The sequence below is a fragment of the Canis lupus genome, chromosome 4 (assembly GCF_048164855.1).
Source record: "Canis lupus baileyi chromosome 4, mCanLup2.hap1, whole genome shotgun sequence".
Classification (NCBI taxonomy): domain Eukaryota; kingdom Metazoa; phylum Chordata; class Mammalia; order Carnivora; family Canidae; genus Canis; species Canis lupus.
Genome location: NC_132841.1, coordinates 72,617,645 through 72,638,873, shown reverse-complemented (window position 1 = coordinate 72,638,873; position 21,229 = coordinate 72,617,645). Strand labels below are relative to the sequence as shown.

Here is a 21,229-nt window from a genome sequence, read left to right as displayed (position 1 = left end):
CTACATTATTTCTACACAAAGAAAAGTTTAGGGACACCTGACTGGCTCAGTTGTTATAGCATGCAACTCTTAATCTCAGGGTCATGAGTTTAAGCCCCACACTGAGTGTGGAGCCTACCTAATTTCTTTAAAAAATAAAGAAAAGTAGTGACTTTAGTAACTGTAATCAATTTTCTTGAGCATGAGGGTGCCATGGAGTTAGGACTCTGTGAAGTATTTCTCAAACTGCAGGCTTTTCAACCACCTGCAGCAGAATTCCCTAGAATGATTATAAATATAGATTCCTGGACTCCATCCCAGACTTAATGTAATAGAATTTGGTTTTGTTTTTTTTTAAGTTATTGTTAACCAGGAAATTTTCATCCCACTAAAGGTGAAGGGCCCCCCCACCCCGCCAAGATCTACAAGACTCACATGCCCTACATTGCCAAGCAAAGATTTCATCGGTGGACATCACCTCCACCTTGTCCAGTTCAGAGCCGTCAGGCCAGTTCTGACACTATCATCCTGTGTCATCCTCTTTCAGTATGTGAACTCAAATCAATATACTGGTGAGGGGGAAAAGAAACTGAGAAGAGAAGAAAAATCAAGGAATTACAGTCCAAGAAACTCACTGATGAACTCAGGAGGAAATTGCTCCAAGAATATACCATGACAGTTAAGTCCCTGCAAACACATATTTCTAACCATTTCCCACATCTGTGTATGGCCCTTAATAACCTCCAGTGGGTATCATATTTTGGTTCCAAAACTGTAGTCATTCAACTTACACTATGGAAGCAGGGAACCGGTAACCCAACTGTCTAATTTCCATGGGGAATGTAGGAGACATCTGGCATTATAGCAAAACTGTGTGTTATAATTGTACCACCTCACATTTGCAGAGTGACTTACGGTTTCTAAACATCCTTTAAGGACAATATATCCCATTTAAACTTTGCATTGTTGGAGATACCAAAATTAATATAGAGACTAATAAGGTTAACAGCAAGCCAGGATTTGGTTATCTCCTCAAATAGTTTAAACACCATGAGGTCTTGAAAACAAGATCAGAAGACACTCTTCAGCAAGAATGAAGAAACATGCAGACTCTGACTCACAAACTGAGTTTTCCCAGACAGTCCTGATCTCCAGGCATGTACTCAATGGCTAAGGAAAAAAAAAAAATCATGATTTGCCAGAATGAAAATTAGCTTCTCTGATTCACTGGGTTTGAGTGTATAAATTTTGTTAATAAAAGTACCTGCTATAGATCAGATTCCAGGAGACATATTATGTCTTAAATCACTTCCTGAATTTATTCAAATCTGCCTGTTGAAGAAAGGTTCACTCTCATACATAATGCCTTTGACCACAAATAAAGTCTCTGCCATCTGTTTTCACACTAGGAAAACACTATTTGGATTCAGTGATGAAATAAAAAAAATCCTATTCACATAAATCCAAGTTTTGTTCTCTTACCCTGGGATCTCTCCTGCTGAAATTACAAGAAAAAGGACTTTGTTAATTAAAAAGATGAAGTATGAACATGTGTTATTCAAGAATATTGATACCTCCACCAACATCTACAAATTATTAACATTCACATAGCCCATGGTTTTTGTTTGTTTGGTGGCAATGCGAGCTTTTTAAAATTAGAGCTTCAGATATATCATTTTACCAGGCCCTCACAATACTTCAGAGGGTAAAGGGAGATGCCTTTACTTTTGTAGCTCCTTTTAGCTCTTTGAACCAAATATTTCAAGGATATTTATCACTACCAGGTATCTTATTGAAATGGGTAAGCATAAGCAGCTTAGGTCACTAAAGAACTAGAGACAGGAATTTAAACTGGTAAGACAGGACGCCTGGGTGGCACAGTGGCTGGCATCTGCCTTCGGCTCAGGGCGTAATCCCGGTCTGGGGATGGAATCCCGAATAGGTCTCCTTGTGGGAAGTCTGCTTCTCCCTCTGCCTATGTCTCTGCCTCGCTTTGTGTCTCATGAATAAATAAATAAAATCTTTAAAAAAGTAAAAAAAAAAAATACACTGGTTAAACAAAGAAGGTATCCTTACCATGGTTGATAAAGATGGATACCGCATCCTTAAATTCCACCCCATTGACGACTGCTGCTCTGGATTATGGAGGACTGATCAAGAGCCAATACACAGTCTGCAATGCAGCCTGGAATTTCAGTATCAAATTCCTAGCCCTATCCTGGGGAACTGAGTTTTGAAGACATTCCCCCCCCCCGCCCTTTAGGACCAGACCTAGGAGTAAGGCAGGTTGAAGAGGCTGTTACTTGGTTCATTTCCCCCAGACTTCAACATGTTCCTGAGTCTCACATTTGACCACTTCCCCTCCAGAGAAGGAAGTATGAGAATGCCTGAAAATGTGAGCACACCTTACCTCTGAGCTACACCTCCACGCGCTCCAGGCATCTTTTTCCTGGCCTCACCCCTCAGAGGTTTTGGGGACCTCAGGCCTGGAAATACCTGGAACCCAACTTTCCATCATCCTGGGAAAGACAAGGGGTACAGGGTGGTTCTATTTATAATCTTTTCACTCTTCCCACCGAGCGCCCCGCCTTCCAGCATGCTGGCCCCCTTGAGTGTAACTAATCCACATCAGCATCCCTCCTTTCAGGGATGGAATATGGGAAGGTGGGGGGATGCTTCATCCCTACAGCTTGGAAACCTTATCAACCCAATATCTCAGGGCCACACAAGTCAGAGGCCCTTTCTGCCACCTCTTCTTCCAACCATGATCCCATCATTCTCTCCGAGCAGAACATTCCAGGCCATGCTCTACCGTTTGCGTCCCATATTAGTTCAAATAAATCCTTCATGCCATCTCTTACATCTATAGGTTTCCATAGTCAACTGCTTTGACTCTAATTCAGACTTTAATATTTGCATACCAGGATATAGTAGACAAGGCTCTTATCAGACTCCTTGGCTCATCTATCTCTTGTTCCAAAAGACTCTTCCTGAGCATCATGGTTTTTATACCATGTCTACTTGTCAACCTACTGTAGCTCCCTATTATCTACAAGTTAGGGTATAGGAAAATATTGAGGGGCATGGATGCTGACAAGAGTCTTTCTGGGCTCCAATCCTGAATCTACCAGATATTAACTGTAAGTTTGGGCAAGTTACTTAAGCACCCTGTGCCACAATATCCTCCACCTGAAATAGGGATAATATAGTACATATCTCATAGGATTAATCTGAAGATTAATTAATATAGAAAAGGGTCTGATATTTAATAAACACCAGTAAGCAGCATCTATTATTACTATTATTATGGAATATGGCTCACTCTTCTTGGCTCAGCATCCACTGGTTTATACAATCTGTACTGTGGAACTTCATTTTTAGGACAGTGGATACTATCCTGGAGCTCCCTGTAGCTTCCCAAACAAATTAGAAACCCAGTTAAAGTGATAGGCATGGTGGCCAATGAACAAATACTTAATCTGAGCCAAGAGCCTAGAAGAAGTACAGAAAGCTGGGGAGAAGTGGTTTTCTCTCCTCTGCTGCTCCCAGGGACACATGCTATGCTCTGAGAAGTCAGAAGGAAGATTTGAGCTGATTATAATCTAATGAGGCTGCCAAATCAGTTTTACTTTCCAATACAGCGTAATGACTGGTGAGTCCCATGGGCCCTGAGTGAGGGTTATTTTAACTGGTAGCATTATCTGGGTCAGACTGGTCAGCCTCTATGGGGGAACACTCTGGGAAATGTCATCTTCCAAGGCAGAGTGGAAGCAGCACTTAACCACTGAATAGATGGTGATACCCATGGTATTTGGAGGGCAATTTCTGAGTTCATGAGATCCAACAAGGGAGCATGGGATGGAAAAAAAAATGAAAGAGAAAGGAGACAGAAGAAGGGCAAAGACACGGCATAATGTGGGGGGAAGAACGATACAAGTGGAAGAACAGCTAAGGGATAGCAAGAAAGTGATTTAAAAAAAAGAAGAAATGGGCACTGAGGAGGGCACTTGATGGGATGAGCACTGGGTGTTATACGTTGGAAAAAATTTCAATTTTAAAAAGAAAATCTTAAAAACTTTTAAAAAGCAGAAAAGAAACGAAGAAGAAGAAGAGGGGGAAAAAGAAGAAAAAAAAGTGTAGAGATTAAAAGAACTGAATGCTGAGGGACGGGAGCATGTCTGCAACTAGAACTAAAACCACCAAGGGGGCTTGAGTGCCTGATGGATTCTGAAGAACTAAAAGACACGAAGACGAAGAAACAAGCCCACAAACAAAACATGGGACACCCCTTTGCAGCCCAAGCAGTGTCATCTGTAAATATTTCTTAATAGGCTTAGTGAAGTGCTAAATGAAATGGTCTGGCAAATTCGCACCCGCTGGCTGGATTCTCGAAGCCCCAGACCTCGCTCCTTCCGCGGTAGCAAGTGGCGAGGGCGAGTTACCGCTCCCCCCGCCCCTCACCCCCAGCTCTAGTTCCTTCTAGAACTTTCCCCACCGGGGAAACAAGGCTGGTTCAAGAGGCAGCCCCGGGGCTGCTGCTGAGAGGAAGTGGGGTCCCCGCGGGGTTTGCCCCAAAGTCAGCAGCGCGGGCCCTGCCCGCCCCCCCATCCACCGACTGCGGAGGAGGCAGCCTTGGGCAGCATCGCATATGCTTTGGGGTAACGATTTAGCCCATCCCAAACTACGGGTCTACACAAAACGGTCACTATCTTCACGCCCTGCGTTGCGAAGAGATGGTGAAAAGAGCTCGGTATTTCTGAGCTATCTTTGCCTCGTAGGTAAAGAATTTCGTGAGACATACATGCAAAACCACCACCTAGAGAATCAGAAGTGGAGGCCAGATCCGCAGGCCAGTTGGTCCTTGACAATACCCCACGGGAACAGTCACGGGGAACCGCCGAGGGCAACATTCTTCGGAAGCCGAGAAACCCTCGTCTCGTACAAGCTCCAAACAGGAGGTGGACGCGTTGAACCCAAGGAAGGCGGGGAGGGTATTAAGATCATCTCTAGACCCGGGGGGGGGGGGGGGGGGCGCTCCTTGGTGTTCTTTTTCTGCTCCGAAGGTTTCCCAATCGCAATGGGGTTTTCCTGGTCTTCCTCTTGTTTTGGTGTCGCCCCTGCCCCCCCGGGCTATGATGGGGGCGAGCGAGGCCCTTAGAAGGTCTCGGAGTCTTTCCCGCCTTTCTCCGCCTGCAGCCCCGGAAGCCGCCACCACCGGAAGCCGCCGCCACCTCTCACCCGCTCCCCTGCCGCGCCCTGCGCTCCGGGCCCCCCCACTCCGCGCTCCGCACGGGGCAGCCCCCCGGGGAGCACAGCACCGCCCGTCCACGCCCCCTCCCACGTACCGCACCCTGCGGCTCTCCCTTCTTGGCACTGTCCACAGGCTGTAAACGTGAGCAGGTGGCCAACCACGTGCCCGAGCACTCTCTCCGCTTGACCGTAAGCCCAGGCGGGCAGGGCCGGCTCAGGGACTGCGGCCATGGCCGCCCCAGAGGGCGCTGCGCCGAGGGGCGGGCTGGGTCAGATCACGTGGGAGTGGGGGACGGAAGGGAATGGAGGAGAAGCTGCCAATCAAAAGCTGCCGCGGCCACGTGACCTTAGCTGGCCAATCAGAACTCTTTACCCGGTTCTTGAAAAACTGGAGCTGTGGGCGGAGTTTTCCCAGACGTCGGCCTGGCGTCTGTTTCGGGTGCAGGTGCGTTTTTGAGGCAGGGCTCCCCCCGGAAGCCTCGCAGAGGAAACTAGGGAGGGGGTGGGGGAGGCAGGTTAGGGAAGAGGCCAGGCGATGGGGCAGGCATCAGGACGGAGTACGAGGTGACCCTGGAGCCCTCTTCTGGGCTGTGAGGTGAGGGTAGTTCCGACAGGAAGGCTGCTCCAGGTAGCTCCAGGTTCTCCTCCCATCTCCTCGTCTCTTCCTGGAGCCATGCACTCTAGATAAGAAGCTGCCCAGCCACCTGCCTGGGCTCTGGTCCTGGCTCACTTTTCACCCACTTTCTCCAACCCTTTCTTGCCTTGGCTTCGCTCAGCTGAACCCACTGATTTTGCATTTTGCTCTTTCCCATCTGCGCCGGTAACCGGGCTCCAGATGTTGGAACCACGCAGATTCTCTGCTTGGCGCCACGTGCCGCGTCCCAGACGTGAGTGAGGTGCCTCCGCGATTTCGATGCGCCTTCCTGGGAGGGAGACCCGAGGCTCCAAGACATTGCCCACCTCCAAGACCCTGTGCTTATTCGGGCTTTTAAAAAAGGAATTTGTCTTATTGAAGGAAAAACCCGGAATCTATTAAAAAATCTCTTGATATTTTTAAATTAACTGGAAATGTGGTGGGTTTTTCCCCAATATTTTCATCTAAAGCAGCCTAAATGAATGAGTATGATGGGGGAAACCGCCTTTTTTAGAATTCACTGCTCCATTTCTTTCATCCATATCCATCATTGATAACATAAGCTACCACATTTAATGGCACATTTAATGCCAGGCTTTATATATTCACACACAAATTTCATCCTCAGGCTTGGAGAGGATAATTTCCCCAAAGTCACACAGCTGGTATGTGGAAAGGCTTAGGTTCCAACTTGGGTCTCTTTGACTCCAAACCCATGCTCTTAACTGTTTCACTCAACTTTTGCCAGCAATCATATCTCCTGGGCTGAATGCCAAGACCTAAATCCATAGGGATTTGGGAGTGGAAGGAGGAGAAAGAAAGTAGGTCTTTGGAAATGCTTTGGAAATGGTTTCTGCATATCTGGGCAGCATTCCATGACCAAGGATCCCAAGTCCTTTACCACTTGTACTACAGTGTGTTCATTCATTCAACAAATACAGAACAGTCCTTGTGTTAGGCACTGTTCTAGGCACCAAATGTTTCGCAACGAACAAAACAGACCATTAAAACAAAACAAAAACTTTCCACTAGGGGCGCCTGGGTGGCTCAGCGGTTGAGCACCTGCCTTCCGCTCAGGGCGTGATCCTGGAGTCCCAGGATTGAGTCCCACATAGGTCTCCCTGCATGGAGCCTGCTTCTCCCTCTGCCTGTGTCTCTGCCTCTCTCTCTCCCTCTCTCTCTCTCTCATAAATAAATAAACATCTTTAAAAACAAAAACAAAACCTTCCACTATGCTTGCTCATGAAGTCTACATTCTGGGAAGCAGGAAGGAAGCTGAGAAGGGTGGTACTCAATAAACATCAAAATGAGTAAATTTTGCAATGATCACTTTGGTGGGGAGGGGAGCAAAGGAAAGGAAATTTAAAGTGCAATCTAAAAATAGGGTGGTCAGATTAGGCATCCCTGAGAAAGTGACTTTTGAGCAGCCTTGAAGGAGATGCGGAAGTGAGGAACGTAGCTATCTTGGGAAAAAATAGTCCTAGCATAGAGAAGAATCAGTGCAAAGGCCCTGGGGCACATCCAAGGAACAGTGAGAAGGTCAGAGTGGCTGGAAGCAAGGGCAATTGGAGATGATGACAGAGAAAAAAACAGTCACCAGAAAGGCCGGAAATTCAGGACAGTATTTCATGTGCTAGTCTCTTAAAATATCAGTGATGTGATGGTTTTTCCAATTCTCACTAAGCCCTCAAGATCTTTATATACTCACCATTTTCAGGATTCCAAATGAAAAGAATAATGTAGTCCTGGTGCTGTATGGCAGCTTCAGTTGCTCATTAAGCCATTCCTGCTCCACCTACCCACCCCAACACCTACACTCAACTCAGTTTTTTCAAGAAAACTTTTTCAAGAAGCTGGGGTAATTGGAAACCAGAAGAGGCAAAATTCCCCACCTCTGAGGCCACCTGCAGCTGCCACTTCTGCATACCTTCTCTCCCCACAGAGCCCGAGCTCCTCCTTTCCCTACATGCCCAGAGCCAGCCCCAACCCCAGGTCTGACTGACGCTGATCTTCCACAAGAAGACTCTTAGAGAAACTCTGCTTTGTTCTGGAGACCTTCCTCACCCTACGGCCCATTCTGGGTAACTTTGTTCCTTGTACCTGATTTTTAGCTATTGACCTGGTAGCCCACACCCCCCGGGGACTCAGATCGTGCCTGGTATTGTCAGCCCCCAGCCTGACACATGTTCAGAACATCCCTGATGCCTCCCACCAACCTGCTGGGAAATCACAGTGATCTGTCAACCTATGGGAACCAGCCTTTCTCTAGGGGCTGGGGCTCCCCCCAGGGTCTGGGGAGTCTTCCACAAGCTTCTTCCAGTTTGCCAAGCTGGTCATCCACTATGCCTTCTAACTAATTACTGCACGTATCCAGGCCATATCACCTTCCTTCTTCACTGTGAACTCCCATTCGTGATGATATCCCCGACAGGCCCACAGCAAAGTTGGGGGGAGGGGTCCAAGTTGCAGCAGAGAGCGGCTGCTTGCTAACACTGCCCACTATCCAGCTGCCACACACTCTGGGGCTCGGGCCCACCTATGGCAAGCTCGAGGGGCATTGGCCAAGGTAAATCTGAGACATGTGAGTGGAATAGGGAGTCCTGGGAGCACTAGATCAAATGGACCTCAAGTGCTGCATGTTGTCTCCATTCAGGATGGTGTATATCATTCCATATATTTTTCCTATGAAGATGAAAAATCATATAGTTTTTCTATGATATACACAAGTTCTGCAACTTGTTTTTTTGAATTGAACAGCATATTGTAGAACCATCTCTGGCCATATTTGGGGGGAACACTAACACATATATCCATGTCATTTTTGTAAACAGCTGCCTGATTCTATAGTATAAACATATTATGGAATCGAGTAGCCTTTATTTGTTTAATTGGTATCCTACTGATGGCTATTAGAAGGGTTTTCCATTTATTTATTTACTTACTTACTTATTTGCTATCACAAACAATACTGCAATGCACACTCTTATAAATGTATCCTTGAACATATGCATGAGTAGTTACATAGAATAAATTCCTAGAAGTGAAATTACGGGATAGCTACTGCCAAATTGCCTTCCAAAGAGTCTATTTACCCTCCTGCCAACAGTGTATCAGTGAGTGAGAAGATTAGGATTGTAAATATTTTTTACAAAGTACTTTTTTCCAAGAAAGGGAGGCAGGATTGCTGTTGGGAGCTAACGTCATTAAGCGGGAAAGCATCAAAGTGTATCAAATCTCAGGGACAGGATTAGCCCACGATGAGCAAATGAGTAGCAAAGTCAAGGACCAAGAGAGATAACAGGTAAGGTGCAAGTTTGGATTGAGTCTAGTTTCTTGAGGGCAATAGGGAATTCCAACTTGTGCCAGAGAGGTAGCTACTGTGTTTAAAGGAGTCTTGCCAGGCTGGACAGATGTGGCTGTGTGCAAATCTCACCATACTGACTGCAGGTCATCCATGTTATTGATCGTAACTTCTTGGTAGGGGGCAAAGCAGAACTTTCTGTTTCCTGTGCTTCCGTAGAGGTGACATTGCCATGTGTCAGCCTACATCATTTACACAAACACATCAGCCCCACTGCGACTCTCCCCTGAGGGAGCATAACACACAGCCAAGCTCACAGTTGCAGTTTGGGGTTTGAGCTGCCTACGAACACGACCCAACATATGGGTTCCTACACAGGAAGAAGGCAAAGCCATAAAATGAGAGGTCAGAGATCTGAGGTTGAGTCCCAGACCTGCCACTTACCAGCTGGGTGGCAAGTTACCTAAGTTCTCTGAGTCCCTTTCTTATAGGAAAATGAGGCTATAATCAGATCTCAAAGGAGTGTGAAGATTAAACAGCATATATAACACCTGACACAATGGCTGGCCAGTAGCACCTGCTCCTATCACCTGTTTTGGAGGAACACCATTCAGGATATCCTTTGGACCACAGAATTAGATGCCACATTTGAGAATCTAAGAGAAAAATATGGAAATTTCAATAATACTCCCTAAGATTTACTTTCAACTCCAACCCTAGAATCCTGACCATCTGGGGAAAAGTAGGATATTCAACCTTGAACCAAAGGCTTTGAAACAACAATGACTCCAAACAAGCCCAAGCAAAATCCAACTTGGATGTCTTTTATTTGTTTGTCTTAGTGGATTTTATGGAGAAAAAGATATAAATAAATGAAGAGCTTTATTCCAGGACAACATTCTCTAAAATGACTCTATGGGAAAGGCAGCAAGTAAAAATCTTTAGGCAATATTTACTTTCTTTGCCATTAATTCACATAACATGAAATAGTGGATTTCAAAATATTTTCCTAAATATTTACCCAAATCCTTAAAGGCAAACACAGCCAATGTTTGTGTAAAAATTAACCTCGTTCCTTATTATTTGGACCTTAATAAAGATATTTTATAGGAAAATAAAGATGCCAGGGTTGACTGGCTAATATTTTAGCCAGAGTCAGAGAGATGGAACCTGAATTCAGGAATTTTTTCCCTTTTAGTTCTTGCACTCTGTTAAGAAGTAAATGATTTCCTAGGTTGACCACCAGAGGGCACTGATGCAAAAGTGAGTCACAGATTCCCATACAGAGTATTCGGTCTTGTATCACCAAAATGTTGCCCTTTAAACAAAATACCCCTTTTATTTGAGCAAAACTTTGAATACAAAGAGCTCAAGCTAGACTGAGAGCAGAATGTCCAAGAACATGCAAACACTGGTTTAAACACAAACTATTCCCGAATAATATTCTTAAGTGTTGTTATTGTCTTGTTAAAAATAGAAGTAACATTAAAAATTAGGTGGAAGCAAGCACATGTTCCGAATAACCAGGCACTCATCTCTTGGGCTCATTCCTGCATTCCTCCAATTCTCACTGTGTATACCATTCCTTTGGGCTCAGTGCCCAATAAGCTCCAGTGTAGTGTCTATAAGATCTGTGTTTGAATCCCAGCTTTACCACATGATAGGTTTTGTGACTGACCTTAAGAATATCTCTAGGCCTCAGTTTTCTCACCTGGAAAGTGGGAATAGTAATACTTATTTTGCAGAGCTGTAGTACGGTGTAGGAGATTATGCTTATAATAAAGTCCCTAGTACATTTTGGGGGCCTAATTCTTTTACTGGATGATATATGGGATTCACACACATGAACAACTACTATTATTATTCCTATATTACAGACATGAAAACTAAGGTTGAATAACATGACAAAGATCACAGAGCTTGTAAGTAGCAAAGAAGTGGACGAAGCTCATATTATCTTTACTTTCCACGCTGCTTCCCCTTGGAGGGTAGAGGATGGGTGGATGGATGTTGCATATTATGCTTCTTTCGATGTCCAAGACTGACAAACATAGTTGCTACTCACATGCCTGGTGGAGATGATGAATATGCATACATAGCAACTTCTTTTAAAAATGAGATAAAAATACAGTTTGCTCTGAAAAGTCAAAAAAACTTTACCAAAGCAATGTATTGTTATCATTATTATCATCATCATTATCAGTATGATTAAATGCATGACCGGTTTGGCAGATGGTAGGGTAATGATACACAGAGACTGTAATTCAGTCTAAAAGATGCTACATTTTCAGGAAAGAGGAGGAAAGGGAGGCCAGGCTGAACCAGATAGTTCAGAGATTTTGAGCAGAGAGAGAAGCTAAGCCCATGAGGGACAGAGACTCAGGGGAGCCCTGGGACTCTCACAGGTAAACTGGTCTAGGGCCCACAGGTAGCCACACCTGGCTCAGCAAGCCCCGAAGAAGAACGGTGTGAATCTGGAGAGGCCTCATCTTTTGCTCCTGGTCTCCGCGTGCCCGTCTCTGCCTCTGCCCCCATCATGATTCCTAGTGATCAAAGACCATGTCTAGCCTGTCTTTATATTCCCAGTGCTAGGCCTAATGGCTTGCTCAGGAACTCCCTACAGCCTGAAAAATTAAAGGCCCCACACTCACCACCACCACAGGAAGAGGCTTTCGCCAGCATCCATCTGAAGCATCAGAATCAAGTGCTTTTAGCCACAGCACCCTCAGAGCTCTGGGACCAGAGTTTTCTTGCAGTGAGAAGCACAGGCCTGCAAGCAAGCCAGACAGAAGCTAATTAGAACAACTCCAACCTGCCATGACTAACGTGCTTATTTAATTTCAAATGTTTATTTGTTGACCTACAGAAATCAAATACAGCAGCATCACAGGCCAGGCTGCCACTGGGGCCCCAGGAGCCATGTCTGTGTGCACAGCAATTATGTAGGCCCCACCTGGGCAGGGGTTGGCTTGCCTGGTGAAACCTGGAACAGAATCCACTCTGGGATGGTGTCAGTTCTTTAGGGAATGTTGTCCAACTTCAGCAGCAAATGAAAGGCATGAAGTTGGTCCCAGAAGGCCTCTGACCAGCAAGGGCTCTCCAGCATGAAGGCTAATAATAAAATAGTTAATTCTTTATCAGGATTCTACTATCCATCATGCCCTTTATGTACATGATCACATCTGTTCGTCAATCTTTATGAGACATATATAACTATTCCAATCTTACAGGTGAAAAAATTGAGTCTCTGAGAGGTTAAATGGCTTATGTATGGCCATATATGAAAATAACACTGGTGAACAAATATTTATTGGGTATTCACCATGATTCTGAGCTGAGCACTTAATGTAGTACCATTTTGTCCTCAGACTAACCCTACAAGGTAAAGATTATTATTAACCCCATTTTTCAGATGAGGACACTGAGGCTCGGGGAGATTAAGTAAATTCATCTAGGGAACAAGGATTTCAACATACACAGTCATACCCTACGACTCAAGCCTGAAATCACTGTGCTATGCCTGATCCTTGGGCTAGACTTCCTCAGATCATAAGATGTGAAACTAAGATTCAAACTCAGTGTATCTGGCTTCAAAGCCCATACTACCTTCTGGCTCAAGATTACACAATTCTGCAAGTGAGGCTCTTGTCTATGAAGCAGCAATGGCCATTGAAATCCAAACATATTGGCACAGGCTACTCCTATCGAAGGGCAGTCAAAGAGAATTGAAAATGGAGGCATCTAGGGCAGCCCGGGTGGCCCAGCAGTTTAGCGCCACCTTCAGCCCAGGGCATGATCCTGGAGACCATGGAGCCTGCTTCTTCCTCTGCCTGTGTCATGAATAAATAAATAGAATCTTTAAAAAAAGAAAAAGAAAATGGAGGCATCTAGAAGGAGACTGACATCAGAAGGGAAAGATTGAAGCTGGAAGTTAAAACCCATTGCCCAGATTAGCAGCCAAGCATCCCTGTTGCAGCCAGAGGCAGGCATAGTCGACACTGGCAGTGAGACTCCAGCTGTGCATGGGAACTGGGATCGGGCTTGTAATCAAGCTAATGACCGCTAACATTTACTGAGCCCCAGCTAGGTACCAGACATGGTTCAAGGCCCTACAGTTACAAGGTAACTGAGGCTCAGACCTAGAAGACTTGCCCAAGGTGAATCATGTAGGAAGGGGCAGTCAGCACTTAGATCCAGATCTCACCCTACAGCCCCCAACCAGAGCTTTCTGCCACTAACATCGCTAGGGGTTGAGCTAACTTAATGCCTCAGTTAACTAGGTTTCATCATCTACAAAATGAGCTCATAAGTTCCTCTCTTCTTTTAATAGGGAGGGAATGTTTTAAGGTGGTTTAAAAAAAAAAATCTGCCGAAAGCTTTAAAATTTTTCAAGCTGTCACTAAATGGATATACCTGCCACAGAAAGGATGCAAAATCCTTTTTTTCACCTTTTATTTATTATTTATTTAGATTTTATTTATTTATTCATGTGTGTGTGAGAGAGAGAGAGAGAGGCAGAGACACAGGCAGAGGGAGAAGCAGTCTCCATACAGGGAGCCCGATGTGGGACTCGATCCCAGGACTCCAGGGTGGCACCATGGGCTGAAGGCAGGCGCTAAACCACTGAGCCACGCAGGGGTCCCCAGGATGCAAGATCCTTAAAAAAGATAGTGACAACATCAAAACAAGATCCATTTCTAGTGTTTACGGTAATCAGTTAAACCCACAAAGATGGAAATGGAACTGTATCACATCTCATTAAAACACTAGTCACACACACACACACACACACACACACCTTTACTAGCCTATAATTAATGGCAATTCCTTTCTACAAGGAAGTAGGCAGGTCTGTATGGACTGAGTAGTATGAAGTTAAATTCCAACATATGATTAGTGCATCTTAACTCCCCTACCTCCATAAGTTGCTGCTGCCCAGTGTATTAGAGTTTCTAAGGAAATCCCTAGGGGCACCTGGGTGGCTCAGTGGTTGAGCATCTACCTTTGGCTCAGGTCGTGATCCCAGGGTCCTAGGATCGAGTCCAACATCAGGCTCAGAGGGGAGCCTGTTTCTCCCTCTGCCTATGTCTCTGCTTCTCTGTGTGTGTGTGTCTCTCATGAATAAATAAATAAAATCTTGAAAAGAAAAGAAACAAGAAAAGAAATTCCTTAAAGAGTCAACAGGATTAGGAACAGATCTCACTGCTTTGTTGAATATCTCCAACCTAGTCATCAGCCATGAATCACACAGAACAATGTAGAAGTTGTCCTAGAAGTTCCTTGTCACAAGATGGAAAGGACTCTTTCTAAGCAGCTTCTCCCCCATCTTAAGAAAAAACACAAAAGGTTCCTGTTGATTTGATACTTTCACTTGAACTTGGGCAACCCATTTTAATTCATGTTTGCCTAGCTCCGAGTCACAATATCAAGACCAAAAAAAACACTAGCAAGTATTTCTTCAAAAATATTCATTTCCGCATGTTTTCATATACCACTAGAATCTTACCATGACTGTCACAAATTGGCACTGAAGTCCACATATTTAGCAGTTCTGTGTGATGGGTTTATTACTCTATATACTGCTAACTCCCTAGAGAGTGTCACTTAATTAAATGCAGAGAAGTCTTCATGGATAGATTTCTAATTTACCGTTTCTATGCCAAGTCTCAGAGGTCCCATTTCCTTTCAGAAAATTCTACTGCCACAAAAAGAGAGATTAATGAAATCAAATGGCTATTATGTCTCCTAAGACTGAGACCCGCCTGTATCTGAACTCTGGATTTAGGGCAGAAGTCAAAAGAACATGCTGCCAAAAGGGAAAACCTCTTTCTTCCTTCGACTTGAGCATCTCTCACAAGTTAGTAGTTGCCCAACCTGTGAGCATTCTTTGATTTGAAAATTCCGTATAGATATTGGAGGACTATTGCTACTGTAGTATTCAAAATCCTTGCCAACGCGTTTCTCCACTTCAACCACCATCTTAGCAGAAATTCTCATAAAACTGATGAAAAAAGTCAGGTTGAGACCTCGTGAAAACATTTAGGCTTGTTGTAGAAGAATGTATGTGGCCTGGTTGAGTTGTGGGGACAGTTCCAGCTCTGGTCCTCCTGTCAGGTTTCCTCCTCTTTTGAGCGAGCAAACAGGAATGTCTAATCTCTGGGGTGCGGTGTTGGACAGCTTAACACAGACCATAAGCAGGGCCCCTGGGTGGCCTAGTTGGTTAAGCATCTGTCTTCGGCTCAGGTCAAGATCTCAGGGTCCTGGGATGGAGCCCTGCTCAACAGGGAGCCTGCTTCTCTCTCTGCCTCTCTCTCACGAATAAATAAATAAAATCTTTAAAAAAAAAAAAAAAAAAAAAAAAACAGAACATGAGCCCTGGTCCCTGTCTCACCCACAACCATTCTGCCCCAGACACAGCTTACTTTACTCCGAGGAAATGAAAGATTCCGCTTTCGAAAAGACATCTTTAATAGAACAAGTTTGTCTACTGAGCATTTTATTGCCAGAGCGCTTTAGGACAACCAGCCTATCTCCAAATGTAGAATGATCATCACTGTTTACAGTGACAATTGGGGGGCGCCTGGGTGGCTCGGTCTGCTGGGCGGCTGCCTTCGGCTTAGGCCATGATCCCAGAGTCCTGGGATCAAGCCCCACATCGGGCTCCCTGAGGATGGGCAGCCTGTTTCTCCCTCTCCATTTGTGCTCTCTCTTGCACTCTCTCTCTCTTTCTCTCAAATAAATAGATAAAATCTTTAATAATAATAATAAAACATAAAATGACAATTCTGAGGCCCTATGATGAGCATCAGCCAGCAGTCACTCAGCATCTGTGTCCCATGGATTCTATTTCCACAGTAACTCTGACTCTCATCCTTTCTGTTCTCACTGCCCTTCCTCAGAGGAGGGCTTCATCCCCTCTCACTGGGTCAGCCATCCTCATCTCCTAACTGAGGTTCTCACTCATCTGTCCCACGCATCACACACTGCCCTATTATTCATCCTCAAGAACAGGTCCAGCTTTTGTCATGCTCTGCTCAAAAGCCCTCAGTAGCCCCCTGCTGCCCACTGCTCTGTGATCTGCCATTGAGTCCCCTCCAAAAGATGGTCCCCAACATCCACCTTTTCAAACTTATCCTCCAGTACCCTCCTTTATCTAGCTCCCTGTGACTTCCTACCTTCCACCTTTACTCCTGAGATTTCAAATCACCTTCCAGTGCTTGCATCTTCCTGTCAGAATCCTACTCCTCCCACCAAATACACACCAGAGATGATCTCATCTTCCTCTGAAACCCTATGGCCCTTTGCCCTTTTCTGAAGAAGACACACCCTGCCCATCAGGTGAGCTCGTAGTGAACTTGGCCTAACCACAAATACCTTATAGCGTTCCATACAAATTTGTATTCTTACAATGCTTAGCACAGTGCACTAAACACACACCAAATTTTCGGGAAATACCAGTGGGTGCTATGGATTTATAATGTCCCTAAAATCCATTTGCTGAAGCCTCAATTATCAGGGTGATGGTACTTGGAGGTGGGACCTTTGGGGGGTGATAAGGTCATGAGGGTGGAGGCCTTATGAATGGGATTACTGCTCTTATAAGAAGAGATACCACAAGAGAGGTGACTGCTCTGTGCCTATCATGTGAAGACACAGCAAGAAGGCAGACCAGGAAGAGAGTTCTCACCACACACCAAATCAGCTCGAGTCTTGATCTTGGACTTCTCAGATTCCAGAACTGTGAGAAATAAATTTCTGTTGTTTAAGCCAATTAATCTATTGTATTTTGTTATAGCAGCCCAAACTGGCTACAACAGAGGGTGCATCCATGCTAGCAGACGATATACATTCAATTCCCTTTCAAAAATATTTAGATTTTAAAAATTCTCACACTTGTTAATAAAGAATTTAAAAACAAAGCAATGTGCTAAAAGACTTAATAGTACATGATACCATGCAAAATAAATACAATGTTTTGATCAACTGAGCCACCTTGCCCATAAGTGAGCGTGATCCTGTAGATTTGACAGATCTAATGTATAATATTGTGAATACTGATATTTAATACATCTCAATGATCCAAAGCCAGCCTTATGTCTCCATCTCCAATCCTTGTCCTTTTCCTCTGTGTAGTTTCTTTATAGGTTTTTTTTTTTTTTTTAATGCAAGTTGGTACTGAATTTTTGGCACTTACAAACCTATCACTTTAAAAAGGGAGCTCAGAAAGTAATAAGCAGGCCCAGATTTGGGTTCAGTGCCCAAAATAAAATGCAATTTCTCCACTTTAATCAGATCCAACCAAATGGCCAGTCCAATATGCAACATATGTCCAGCCAACTGGTTGAGGTCCATGCATTTGGTTCCTTCTGCAGATTAATGAGATTATGGCATTGTTTAAAAGAGGCAGAAAATGCTAATTTGACATCTACCATGATATACTTTACAGTTTAGGGGGTTTCTGCATTTTAAGACATTTTTAATTACTTTGGTATGCCGTGCCAATGAGGACCATATGCCCGTTCTTGTGCCTCCACGGCTGTCTCCATAGTCACCTGCACATTCCCAGGCAGTGCAGACTGTCGAGAACTTGTTTATCACAGCCTCTATCTAGAAGAATCAAAGGGCAGCCTTCTCCCTTCACTTATGCATGCACTTTCTAGTTAAAGCTGTTTCGGAAGAAAATAAAAGTCACTTCATTTTCAGAATGAAAGAATTAACTGACCTGTGACAAAAACTTTGTTCAAAACAATAGGAGTTCATGTGGTTTTAAAAGCACAAACCACACACAGATAGAGGCACTCTCCAAAGGCACATTCCTCTGTGACTTGGGAAAATTTTTGGAATTTTACTCATACAATGAACATTATTTACATTTAAAAAAATCATTTGTGGTTCTGCAATTTGTTACTGGGCTGTGTGCTATATGCTGCCCCAGAAGTTGGCTGGGAATGATTGATGTGACATGTGTTAACATATAGGATGTTATTTCATCCTTTGCAAATGCTTCTGAACACTCTCAGAAGCTTTAGGAAAGCAGAACTGTACCTCCCGCTTTCAATCTTCAGGGGAGCCTGATGATCTCATAATCACCTCCTTGTATACTGGTGGACTTCACATGGAGAGGGTGCTCAGCACTACTTATCTCTCCAAAGGCTTTCCTAAAAGCATATTTGGATCTGAGGATTAGAATAAAAAAATTATGCAAGCTAGTTAATAAAAAACAATGGTAGCTTGACACCATGAAGAACCTACTATGTGCCAAATATTCTGATTGACTCATTCAACCCTCATAATCATACTGTGAGACAAATCACATTATTATTTCTTTCTTACAGATAAGGAAAGGGAGGCACAGAAATGTGAAGTAATTTGCCCAAGGTTGCCTAGCCAGAAAGTATTAGATTCAGGATGCAAACTCTGAGAGAGACTGCACATTTACCCAGTACACTATACTAAAAGGAAAAAAGAAAATGAACAAAGGCAAGTATCCTGCTGAAAAGATAAAGATGGAGAGAACAAGCCTACTTTTCCAAATTTTCTTGAGCAATTATTGAAAACATTTTGTTTACCATGAAAGCATTTTAACATTTTGGGGTTCCAAAATATGAAATAATGGCATGCAGATTTAGTTAAACATTGGCAAGATGGCAGCCCTCCACTGAGGAGGTATACAGGAAAACAATGCAAAACAATGCACAAGCATATGTACCTCGAATCCACTTGACAAGAACACAAATGGCGGTGAAGAGAACATGGGCATCTTGTCTTCATCCCACCCGAAAACTGTTCCTCTTACAAGGTGGGAACCTGCTTCTTTTTCTTCTCATGTTTTAGGAAGGCAGCAAAAGCCTTCCAGGTGCAGCTTCCTCACCCTCTGGAGGCAGCCAGGTTGTTTCTTGCACTGATGTGGAGTGGACAGAAACGTCAACCCCAGGGGAAGGGGTGGAAAGCAGTGGAGAGGCAGGAAGGCTGTCATAGAACTGTTCCTTGGTGCCAGCATCGCCCACCTGTCCCCAGGCTGAGACACACCCTCTTCTGGGCTACTGCAGGTCCTGGGGAAATAAAAAATGGAAAGCTACGGGGGCTGGGAGTAGGAGGGAGAGATTGGTAGAAAACCACAAGTGAGTCTCCACCTTTTCTTCTCTAGTTTGTAGACTGCTTTCTGGCAATGTGGGCCAGTGGTCATGGGATGAGCTTCTGAATTTCCAATCCCAAATTACCTCTTTCTGTCATGAGACGTTGAACACGTCACTTAACCTGCTCCGACTTTATTCAGGCCACCACCACCTTCATCCTCTGTCTGGTTGCCTTAAAATCAAGTCCAAGCTTTTTATGATAATGCTTAATATTTGGCTACTGCTTGCCTCTCCAGCCTTATTTCTAATTCCAAATCCATATTCCAGCTGGAATTAACTTTCAAGGATCATGGTAGTTCTCACCTTTGGCCTCTGCATACTCTGTTCCCTAGAAACATTTTCCTTCCCCTCCCCGCCACTCTCTGCTTTTTTTGTAACCTAGCCAACTCCTATTCATTGCTTCCTCTAAGAAGCCTCTCTGACTGTCTTCTGTGTGCTCACCTAGCACCTAGTACTTAATCTATGGAACACTTCTAACTAAACCCATTGCAATGGGTTGTTTGCTCCCCCATATCTCACTCCTTCCTACTGGGCTCCCTCCTGCTATAAACTTCAACAGCACTGTTTAAACAATATCTCTTTCCTCTTTTATGTTTCTCTCTCTTGCTAGATTGTAAACACACTAGGATGACGACTCTATTTGTCGTCAATGTTGTATCCCTAGAGCCAGTCACAGTGCTCAGCACATAGCACAAAAATAATAAATATGGTTGACTAAATGAATAAACCAACCCCTCTGAACCTCCATTTTCCCATCTGTAAAACTGGGGGAACAATATTCATCTCCAGAAGTATGTGAAAATTCAGTGAAATAGCATGTACAAAGCACTTGACACCTGGGAGTAGTCAATAAATGGCAGCTAAATACTGACCACCCAGTATATGGCCTCATGGTTCCAATCACCTTGTAGGTCTAGGGGGAAAAATGTGCATTCAGCAGGTTGCTCACACCCCATCTCTGAAATATCACTATCATTTTCCTTAAAAAGCTCTAGAGAGGGAGCCACACCTCTCCCTCTAGCAAATACCCATTTCTCAGCCTTCTTTTAGTCAGTCAGTCAATAACTATGTCTTTATTATCAACAACAAGCTAGGTATTCAGCTACACTCCTCATGCACTTATTTGATATCCAGGATTGTAAACTATTTCCAAGAGCATTCATAGTCTTTCTCACCTATTCTCTCTGTCTCTCTGTCTCTCTCTCTCTCTCTCTCACACACACACACACACACACACACACATACACACACACAGAGACTCTAGGAAGCTTTCAAAGGACAAAGTTAGTCACATCCACTGAGGTCTCAGCCAGTGCCAGCTAGGGGCTGAGGCAGAGGGACCAAATAGATGAGGAAGGAGCCAGGCCCATTGGGAGTTCCCAGTCTACTGGTCCCAACTGGCACCTAAACAACTCCACACGGTGGTAAACCCGCTGAGGAAAATGCAGGGTAATACTGAGGGAGCCCAGAGGAGGGAGCTAGAGCACAACCTAGTCAGACCTTAAAAATGGCCTTAGAAGCAGACTTTCTGACAGGATGACTCCGTTGGCTACACCTTGAGGCCACTTGCTCTCTTTCTGTCCTCTGTGAAGATGAAGAACAGTTCATCAGCACCTACGTCATAATAACGGCCTTCATCCATCATAGAGGCCACCTCTAATGAACACAGAAGTCACCAAGGACACGGTCCTGGTCTGAATATTTCACTGTCACCAGCCTACAAGACAGGGCTTGGAATCTGTCCAGTTGAATTAACAAGAGCTTTCTGGACACTTGCTATTCTATCCTTTCATAGATAAGCTCTTTGTAGGTGGTTGTGCGAATATATCACCGTTTGTTTCCCCTGAAGGCTACTTTGAGTGCTTAACTTAGGCTTCAACCCCCACGTACTTTATCTCATATTTTGAAAAACAGGGCCCAACCAAGATT

The 21,229-nt window shown here is 44.3% G+C and overlaps 2 long non-coding RNA genes across 2 annotated transcripts in view; both read right to left on the bottom strand.

Moving 5' to 3' along the window:
• Nucleotides 1-20,880, bottom strand: part of LOC140632644 (uncharacterized) — a 37,677-nt gene extending 16,797 nt beyond the window's left edge. The window contains exons 1-10 of the long non-coding RNA XR_012030251.1: nt 20,801-20,880; nt 19,385-19,472; nt 18,874-19,216; nt 18,210-18,340; nt 12,138-12,275; nt 11,816-11,934; nt 2,390-2,498; nt 1,244-1,311; nt 1,101-1,149; nt 415-568 (exon numbers count right to left, since the gene is read on the bottom strand). This is a non-coding gene — a long non-coding RNA (uncharacterized lncRNA). The remainder of the gene's footprint in view (nt 1-414; nt 569-1,100; nt 1,150-1,243; nt 1,312-2,389; nt 2,499-11,815; nt 11,935-12,137; nt 12,276-18,209; nt 18,341-18,873; nt 19,217-19,384; nt 19,473-20,800) is intronic.
• On the bottom strand, nt 15,615-18,203 carry LOC140632645 (uncharacterized). Its single transcript, XR_012030252.1, has 2 exons — nt 17,649-18,203; nt 15,615-16,902 (listed from the first exon to the last, which is right to left on the bottom strand). It is a non-coding gene; the product is annotated as an uncharacterized lncRNA (long non-coding RNA).
• Nucleotides 20,881-21,229: the final 349 nt, after the last annotated feature.